The following is a 9,168-nucleotide window of genomic DNA, read 5'->3' as shown; positions in this document are numbered from 1 at the left end:
GGAGCGGGCCGGGGCGGGGCGGGAGGCGGGGCCGGGGTCGGGAGAGGGTGGGGCCCCAACCTTTGTTTCCCATCTGGGCCCTCGGGAGCCTCTCTTGCCTGGCCTGTTTGGTGGGCTAGGAGAAGTTGTCACTCATTCGTTCATCCACCCACCCATTCACTCATCAATAGGTATTGAGCGCTGACGGTGTGCCAGTGAAACAGTCAAAAGGATGCCATTTTTTTATTTCATCAGATTGGCAAGAATCTTAGTCTGGCAACAACCAGCGGGGCGAGCACATGCTGGGAGACAAAATGTTACCTGGCAGAAAGATTAAATCCAACCGTGTTCACCCTGGGCAATTCATCTCTGCCTTTGGCCTCGGAGAAGCCGTCGGACGCGCGCATGCGCATGGGGAGCATCTGTCAAAGGTTGCTACCTGCTGCTTTGATAGTCATTGTAAAAAACGGGGGAGGCTGGCATGTCAGCCAACTAGGGCATGCATGAAACATGCGAGTGAGGGAATACTATGCAGCGAATAAAAAGAACGAAGCCATCGAGGAAATGTAAATTAACTCAGGGATATACCAGCACATACCCACCAGAAGGGCTAGAAGTAACCAGGTCAATGGCACCAAGCATTGTTTAAAGAGCTGGAGCAAATGAGACTCTTCTCCACTACCGGTGGGAATGTAGACTGACACAGCCACTTGGGAAAAGGTCTCCTGGGGCGCCTGGGTGGCTCGCTTGGTTAAGCATCTGACTCTCGGTTTCAGCTTAAGTCATGATCTCACAGGTGGGTGAGTTTCAGCAACAGGCCCTGTGCGGACTCTGCACTGACAGCATGGAGTCTGGGATTCTCTCACTACCTTTCTCTTTGCCCCTCCCCTGTTCACCTTCTCTCCTCTCTCTGTCTCTCTCTCTCCCAAAAATAAATACACAAAAACAAACTAAATATTTTTTAAAAAGGAAAGAAAAAGTTTTCTTGGTTTCTTATAAAGTTTAACAGATGCCTACCAGATGATCCAACCATTTTACTCGTAGATATTTGTCAAAGAAAAATAAAATCATAAAACTAGGAAACAACAGAAGGAAGGAAGGCAGAAAATACAAAATGTCTTGAATATAAATGCTCATAGCAGCTTTATACAGCTTTATCCATAACGGCCAAAACTTGGTAGGAACCCCAATGCCCATAAATGGGTGCATGGTTCGGCGCACTGCGGTCCCTCCATACCATAGCCTAGTCCTCAGCGATCAAAAGGCATCCACTACTGACAAGTTCAATAGCATAGATGAGTATCAAAGCGGAGATTAGGTCAAGCGAGAAAGGCCAGGTACTTGTGAATAATGTTCCAGGACAGACATGGGCAGTCAACCTATGGGGACTACGGTGGCTTCTGCTCCTCGGTGGGTGCGAGAGCTTCTCGGGCAGCTTCCGGGGTGACAGGAACTGGGGCTGTGGTTACACAGGTGGCTTCAGTTTGTGGCAAGTGTTTGGCTTCTGCCCCTTCGTAACAGGTTTCGTTTTAAAAATGGTAACATTTAAAATACTATAAGAAGAAAGGGGGGTGGCCCTGCAGGTTATGACAAGAGCCAATGTTTAAAGGGAGCTTAGTCAGGATCAGGAGAGGTATTAAGTGCTTCATATTGAATCTTTATAAGCATTTTCCGGTTGGGGAAAGTGACCCAAGAGGTTAAGCCACTTTTTTAGTGCTTTGTCTTAAATACTTGCAACCAGTTTCCAGTTGGAGAAAAAGGCAGAGAGGGGTTATGTCATTTGCCCACAGCCACCCAGGTAAGTGAATGTGGGGCTCCACAAGGATGGGAACTCATGGAACCCACCCGCACCACTCACAGATAATGCACAGTCCTGCCAGAGAAGCCCAGCTAGACCGCCAGGTCCTACTGGTGACTAAATATAGCAGGTTGTATTTAGTCGGTAGTTGTACGTGGTATGGGGGAAAGAGATATGATGCCACACACACATACACACACACACACACACACCTGTGTGTACCCTTTTTTTTTCTTTGACATTTATTTATTTTTGAGCGAGAGCGTAAGACATAGCACAAGCAAGGAAAGGACAGGCAGAGAAGGAGACACAGAATTCGAAGCAGGCTTCAGGCTCTGAGCAGGAGTTCAGCACAGAGCCTGACGCGGAGCTCGAACCCACAAACCATGAGATCATGACCTGAACCGAAGTCAGAAACTTAACCGACTGAGCCGCCCAGGCGCCCAGCACCCAGGCACCCAGTGTGTTCCTTACTAGAAAAGGATCCCAACACCCCAGTGGTTGTCAGAAAGACCAAAATGGGGGGCGCCTGGGTGGCTCAGTCGGTTGAGTCTCCGGCTTCGGCTCAGGTCAGATCTCATGTTCGTGGGTTCGAGCCCCGTGTCGGGCTCTGTGCTGACAGCTAGCTCAGAGCCTGGCGCCTGCTTCTGGTTCTGTGTCTCCTTCTCTCTCTGCCCCTCCCCCTCTCATGCTCTGTCTCTCTCTGTATCAAAAATAAATAAAATATTAAAAAAAAAAAAAAGAAAGACCAAAATGGGAGGGTGCTCAGAGGGGACCTTTTCCCAATCTGTGATGTTCTCTCCTTCTTCCTCTTTCTCTTTAATAGGAGAAAACGTTCATGTGTTTCTTGGGTAATTAAAACTTTATTTAAAAAAAAAGATTTAACGTAGAACCCTGGTGCCCTGTGGGTGAGAAAGTAAATGTACAGCCGCTATGGAAACTGGTCGGGAGGTTCTTCAAAAAATTAAAATAGAAATACTAGGGCGCCCGGGTGGCTCAGTCGGTTAAGCAACTGACTCTGGATTCCGGCTCGGGTCATGATCTCCTGATTCGTGAGTTCGAGTTCCGCCTAGGGCTCTGTGCTGACAATGCGGACCCTGCTTGGGATTCTCTCTCTCTCCCTCTGTCCTTCTTCTGCTCATGTTCACTCTCTTAAAATAAAAAAGTAAACTAAAAAAAAAAAAAAAAAACGAAATAGCATATGAGCCAGAAATTCCACTGCTGGGTATTTACCCAAAGACAGCAAAAACACTAACTATAAAAGATATGCAACCCCGGGGGCGCCTGGGTGGCTCAGTCGGGTCAGAGTCAGGCTCTTGGTTTCAGCTCAGGTTCTTTTTTTATTTTTTTATTTTTTTAATGTTTTATTTATTTTTGATACAGAGAGAGACAGAGCATGAGGCGGGGAGGAGCAGAGAGAGGAGACACAGAACCGGAAGTAGGCTCCAGGCTCTGAGCTAGCTGTCAGCACAGAGCCTGACGCGGGGCTTGAACCCACGAACGTGAGATCTGACCTGAGCTGAAGCCGGAGGCTTAGCCGACTGAGCCACCCAGGTGCCCCTCAGCTCAGGTCTTGATCTCACAGTTTGTGAGTTGGAGCCCTGTGTTGGCTGCTGTGCTGGCAGTGCAGAGCCTGCTTGGAATTCTCTCTCTGTCTCTCTCTCTCTCTCACACACACACACACACTCTCTCTCTCTCAAAGTAAATAAATAAATAAACTAAAAAAAAAGAAATACAAATAAAGGGTATATGTATCCCTTTATTCATTGTAGCATTATTTACAGCAGCCGAGTTATGAAAACATTGTCAACTACACTTCAGTGAAAAAGTGATCAAATTAAGATAGGTAAAAAGTAGCTTTAGGGGCACCTGAGTGTCTCAGTCGGTTGAGTGTCTGACTTGATTTCAGCTCAGGTCATGATCTCAAGGTTGGTGCATCTGACTCTATACTGAATCCCAGTTTGGGATCCTCTCTCTGCCCCTCCCGTTCTTTCTCAAAATAAATAAACATTAAAAGTTAAAAAGAGGGGCGCCTGGGTGGCTCAGTCGGTTGAGCGTCCGGCTTCGGCTCAGGTCATGATCTCACAGTTCGTGGGTTCGAGCCCCACATCGGGCTCTGTGCTGACAGCTCAGAGCCTGGAGCCTGCTTCGGATTCTGTGTCTCCCTCTCTCTGACCCTCCCCGGCTCAAGCTGTCTCTCTCTGTCTCTCTCTAAAAATAAAACATTAAAAAAAAATTAAAAAAAAAAGTTAAAAAGAAATAGATTTAAACAGGCCAGTCACAAAGGGAGAAATGCTGTGTGATCCCACTTATCGGAGGTCCCTAAAGGAGTCAAGTTCATGGAGAGAGAAAGTGGATGGTGGGCACCAGGGGCTAGGGAGAGCCCACAGGGCTGGAAGGTTAGGGCTTCATGGGACAGTTTTGATTTTGCAAGGTGAAAGGGGTTCTTTTTTTTTTTTTTTTGAGAGAGAGACAGAGACAGAGACAAAGCGTGAGTGGGGGAGGGGCAGGGAGAGAGGGAGACAGAATAGGATAGGAAGCAGGCTCCAGGCTCTGAGCTGTCAGCACAGAGTCTGACACGGGGCTCGAACACACAAACCTCCAGATCACGACCTGAGCCGAAGTGGGAGGCTCAACCCACTGAACCCCGCCCCGCCCCCGAGGTGAAGGGAGGTCTGGAGACGGAGGGTGAGGATGGTTGCATAATGGTGTGAACGTGCCTGACGTCCCTGGGCTGTAAATGGATAAAATGGTAGTTTATGCCGTGTGCATAAAGACAGGGATGATAACAAAAGGGGTTTTTAAAAATAGATTTTTAAAAACATGGTGCAATACAGCTGTGACAGGGAAGCATGGGGCATTCAAGAGAGCCCAGGGGACAGACGTGACTGAGACGTGTGTGTGGATCGGGAGGTCAGAGAGGGCTCCGTGAAGAGGGGACCTTCTTGCTGTTTGAGAAAGAGGCAGAGAAAGCACAAAGGGGTAGGTGTCGTGGGCTGCGTGGTTAGGTGCCTGAGGAAAGAGAGAAAGAGAGAGAGGAACTGAAATTAAGGAAGTCAGTGTGCCTGGGGCCGTGGGTTCAACAGTGGCTGGTGGGAGAGGCCAGCCGGGGTTGGTGCTGCCTGTATCAGGCCGCGCAGCTTGAGGGCGGCGGAGCCTTTTGGGATGTGAGAGTGAGGGAGCTTGGGGTTTCAGATCCATCCCCCTGTGAAGTGTGGAGACAGGACTGAAGGGGGTGCTAGAGTCTGGAGGGGAGGCTGGCGCAGGCTGCAGGCACCTAGGAGGAACTGGGACAAGGCCACGGCCCCTGGGGACAGGGGAGGTTCCAGCTGAGACCGGGGGCTGGGCACACAGAGCGGCTCTGTTCTCTGACTCCACTGAAGCTTTTGGGTTCATGAATTTTTCAGCCAAACAGGCCTTCAGTTTCAGATTCCAGGGCTCTGGGCCCAGGCTTTGGGGTTCTATTTCCTGCCTGAAGACATCTCAGGGACACAGGAGAGGGGCCCTGGAGAGGTTCGGTGGTGACGGGCCGGGGCCAGGGGCCGGCAGTGTCCCCAATCCCCCGTGGGTCGCCTTCTGAGCAGGGGACAGGTAGGAGAGGGGCAGGAATCCCCCTCTTTGTAGCGAGGACATTGCTGCAAGTTTTCCATTGCTCACTTGCTCTCCTAACCTCAGCTTTCCCATCTGTGGACTGGGGACACTAGGCCTCCCCAGCTCAAAGCATTGTTTCTGGAAGGACATTTAGGGTGGGGCCTGGGTCTCAGAGCACCGCGCATGCGTGAGCTGTGAGTGGAGATACTTGTTTATTTACATATTTTGAGAGAGAGTTGGGGAGGGGCAGAGAGAGAGAGAGACAGAGAGAGACTGAGAGAGACAGAGAGGAAATCCCAAGCAGGCTTCTTGCCGTCAGCACAGAGTGTGATAAGGGGCTTGAACTCCCGAACCATGAGATCGTGGCTGGAGCCAGGATTGAGAATAAACCCCTCAACTGACCCAGCCCCCCAGGAGCCCCATTCAGTACCAATACTTGTCTCTGGCAAAATGGCGGAGTGGCTGGGAGAGGGCTGGGATGGAGTGCATGAATACCACGCTTCAGTTCAAATTCTGGTTCAGCGGCTTCACGGCTATGTGACCTTGCGCGAGTGGCCTCACCTTTCTGTGCCTCTGCTTCTTTTCATGGGAGAAGACAGGAAATGTCTTTCCCCTCAGGTCCTGAATTTCCGGGAAAACCAAATATGTGAAGGCTGGCGTCAAATAGTGATAAAAAAACAAAGTTTTAAAAACAAATTGAGGGGCGCCTGGGTGGCTCAGTCGGTTAAGCCTATGACTTTGGCTCAGGTCATGATCTCACATTTGAGGGTTCGAGCCCCGCATTGGGCTGTGCTGACAGCTCAGAGCCTGGAGCCTGCTTCTGATACTGTGTCTCCCTCTCTCTCTTCCCCTCCCTGCTCATGCTCTGTCTCTCTCTGTCTCAAAAATAGATAATAAAACATTAAAAAAAATTTTTAAAACAAATTGAAAGGGGCGCCTGGGTGGCTCAGTCGGTTGGGTGTCTGACTTCGGCTCAGGTCATGATCTCAAGGTTTGTGGGTTCGAGCCCCGCGTTGGGCTCTGTGCTGACAGCGTGGAGCCTGCTTGGAATCCTCTTGCTCTCCTTCTCTCTCTGCCCCTCTCTGCCCCTCTCCTGCTCACTCTCTCTCTCTCAAAATCAATAAACTTAAAAAAAAAGGAATTAAGAGTGCTCAAGGAATGTGCCCTGACCTTAGATGCCGGCAGAGAGGGGAGGGATAGTTCTGAGATCAGCTGCTCTCACCGCCCTCCCCCAGGAGCTGATAAAGGTGTGGGGCTGGATTTGCAGAAGGAAGGGTGAAGCCTGGGAGCACCGAGCACCCCCTCCCTTCCCCCAGCCGCGGTGGGACCCTCCCACCGCTGAGCAGGATCCGTTCTGGCCCAGCTGCGACTGGGTTTTCCCTTCCCTTCCCAGCTCATCCCGCGAGGCAGGCAGCCAGTGAGGGGGTCCAGTTAACGAGCGGGGCATCACGCTATGCCCTGTAGGCCTGTGAGCGAAGCCTGAAGACGTGGCGCCAAGACTTGTGCCCATTTAATAGAAGGGAAGACTGAGGCACAAGAGGTGCCATCGCTAGCCAAACGCCTCAGAGCCAATTGTGGAGTCAAGTTTCAAAGTCACCACCTGTGTTCTTAACCGCTGGGCAGTAAATAACAATGCTGGTAAGAACAACAGTACCGGCAGCGATCACAGCGGATACTAGTAACAGTAACGTGATGAGCGTTGGCTCCATCCGGGGCCTGCCCTAAGAGTCTCACTGGTTGGGAGGGGGGTGGCCCAGGCCTCCACACAACAGCCTAACGAGGAACGTGCAGCTAAGTCTATTTCACAGGCGCGCAGACGGAAATCCAGGGAGGGGAGGGCAGTGCCCAGGGCCGTCCAGCTGGTGGGTGGCAGAGACAGGACTGGAGCTCAAGCCACAGGTTCCAGAGACCTCGTGCTCTACCAGCAATTTTTTTAATGTTTATTTTATTTCTGAGGAGGAGACACACACACACACACACACACACACACACACACACGCGCGCGCGCGCCATGAATGGGGGAGGGGCAGAGAGAGAAGGAGACACAGAACCCGAAGCAGGCTCCAGGCTCTGAGCTGTCAGCACAGAGCCCGACGCGCGGCTCAACTCACAGACAGTGAGATCGTGATCTGAGTCGAAGTCAGATGCTCAACCGACTGAGCCCCGCACGTGGCCTTCTACTAGCGTATAAACAACAATAACAAAAAACAGTATTAGTACCGGCTTTATGCCAGCCTCCGGTCTGGCTCTGCTTTCTGCGGGCTTGTTCCCGCTCATAAGGTCGTGCTGGGAAATCTCCAAGCGCCAGCCCCGCCTTCATTCTCTAACAGCCCCTAACCCGGCCACCAGTTCACTCACCTTCAGAGCCCCAGTCCTGATCAGAGATCATCTTTTTTTTTTGGCGGTTATGGTGTGTGCCTCTCCCCCTCCCGTGAAGAGAGCAGCGGAGTGGCCTTGCCCGTTTGCTGCCCCTAGTGCCACAGAGGCTGCCCCGTAAACACCCACTCACTGCGTGAATCATCAACAGTATCATCACCGTAATGAAAGTGGCTTCTGTGTGTTCAGGCTAGGACACAGTAGGTGCTCAATAAATATTCATTGAGTGAAAAGTTTTCTGATATAATCACAATAATACTGATCATTTATCTTTTCAACATTTTTTTAAATGTTTATTTATATATTTTGAGAGAGAGTGCAGGGGAGGGGCAGGGAGAAAGAGGGAGAAAGTGAATCTTAAGCAGGCTCCACTCTGTTAGTGCAGGGCCTGATGCAGGGCTTGAACTCACGAACTGTGAGTTAAGACCTGGGAGGAAATCAAGAGTCAGATGCTAAACTGACTGAGACACCCAGGTGCCCCTATCTTTTCAACATTCTATCAATATCTTTTAAAAAACATTTTTAAAGTTTATTTATTTATTTTGAGAGAGAGAGGGGTGCAGAGAGAGAAAGCGAATCCCAAGCAGATTCTGCACTGACTCAGGGCTTGAACCCACGAACAGTAAGATCATGACCTGAGCTGAAGTCAAAAGTCAGATGCTTAACCGAGCCACCCAGGCACCTGTCTATCAACATCTTAGTGTCACATAGTAGGAGCTTGTAAATATTTTTGGAACGAATAAGAGTAACTTTAGGAATAATAGTAAAAGCAGCTACATTTCTTCTGCTTAGAGTGGTACCCACGTTCCTCAGTGAAGATATTTACTAGTCAGGAAATATTTGAGTGAAAGAATAAATTAATTAGTTCATCGTCATTATATGAATGAATGATTTGGACAAATATTACTGAGTACCCAGTGTGGGGCACCGGGGACACAGACGTGACCAGGACAAAATCCCTGCCCTAATCGGTCTGATATGCCTGTGGGAGAAAACAGAGTACAAACAAGAGGAATGGATGATGGGTGGGTTGGTGGGTGGGTGGGTGGATAGAGGGTTGGTCGGTTGGATCAATGGGTAGGTGGATAGATGGATGGATGGGTGAGTCGGTGGATGGAGGCAGATGGGTAGATGGGTAAATGGGTTGGTGGGTAGGTGGGTAGATGGATGGGTGGATGGGCATGGATGGGGGTGGATTAATGGGTGAGTGGGTGAGTGGCTGGGTGAGTGGAGGGAGGGGTGAGTAGGTGGGTGGATGGAGGCAGATGGGTGGGTGAGTAAATGGGTAGGCGGGTAGATGGATGGGTGGATGTGGGTGGATGGGGATGGATGGGTGGGGGAATGGATGGGTGCCTAGGTGGATGCATGGAGATGGATGGCCCGGTGGGTAGGTGGATGGATGGATGGGTGGGTGGATAAATGAG

At 50.3% G+C, this 9,168-nt stretch overlaps 1 long non-coding RNA gene across 1 annotated transcript in view; it reads right to left on the bottom strand.

Annotated features, from left to right (window-relative positions):
- Positions 1 to 5,664: 5,664 nt before the first annotated feature.
- The window catches only part of LOC115275293, a 13,870-nt gene continuing 10,366 nt past the window's right edge, over positions 5,665 to 9,168 (bottom strand). The window contains exon 5 of the long non-coding RNA XR_003901475.1: positions 5,665 to 5,989. This is a non-coding gene — a long non-coding RNA (uncharacterized LOC115275293). The remainder of the gene's footprint in view (positions 5,990 to 9,168) is intronic.

The sequence above is a fragment of the Suricata suricatta genome, chromosome 12 (genome assembly GCF_006229205.1).
Source record: "Suricata suricatta isolate VVHF042 chromosome 12, meerkat_22Aug2017_6uvM2_HiC, whole genome shotgun sequence".
In the NCBI taxonomy this organism is placed as follows: Eukaryota; Metazoa; Chordata; class Mammalia; order Carnivora; family Herpestidae; genus Suricata; species Suricata suricatta.
The sequence above is the reverse complement of the archived record's forward strand: the minus strand, read 5'-3'. Positions and strand labels throughout refer to the sequence as shown.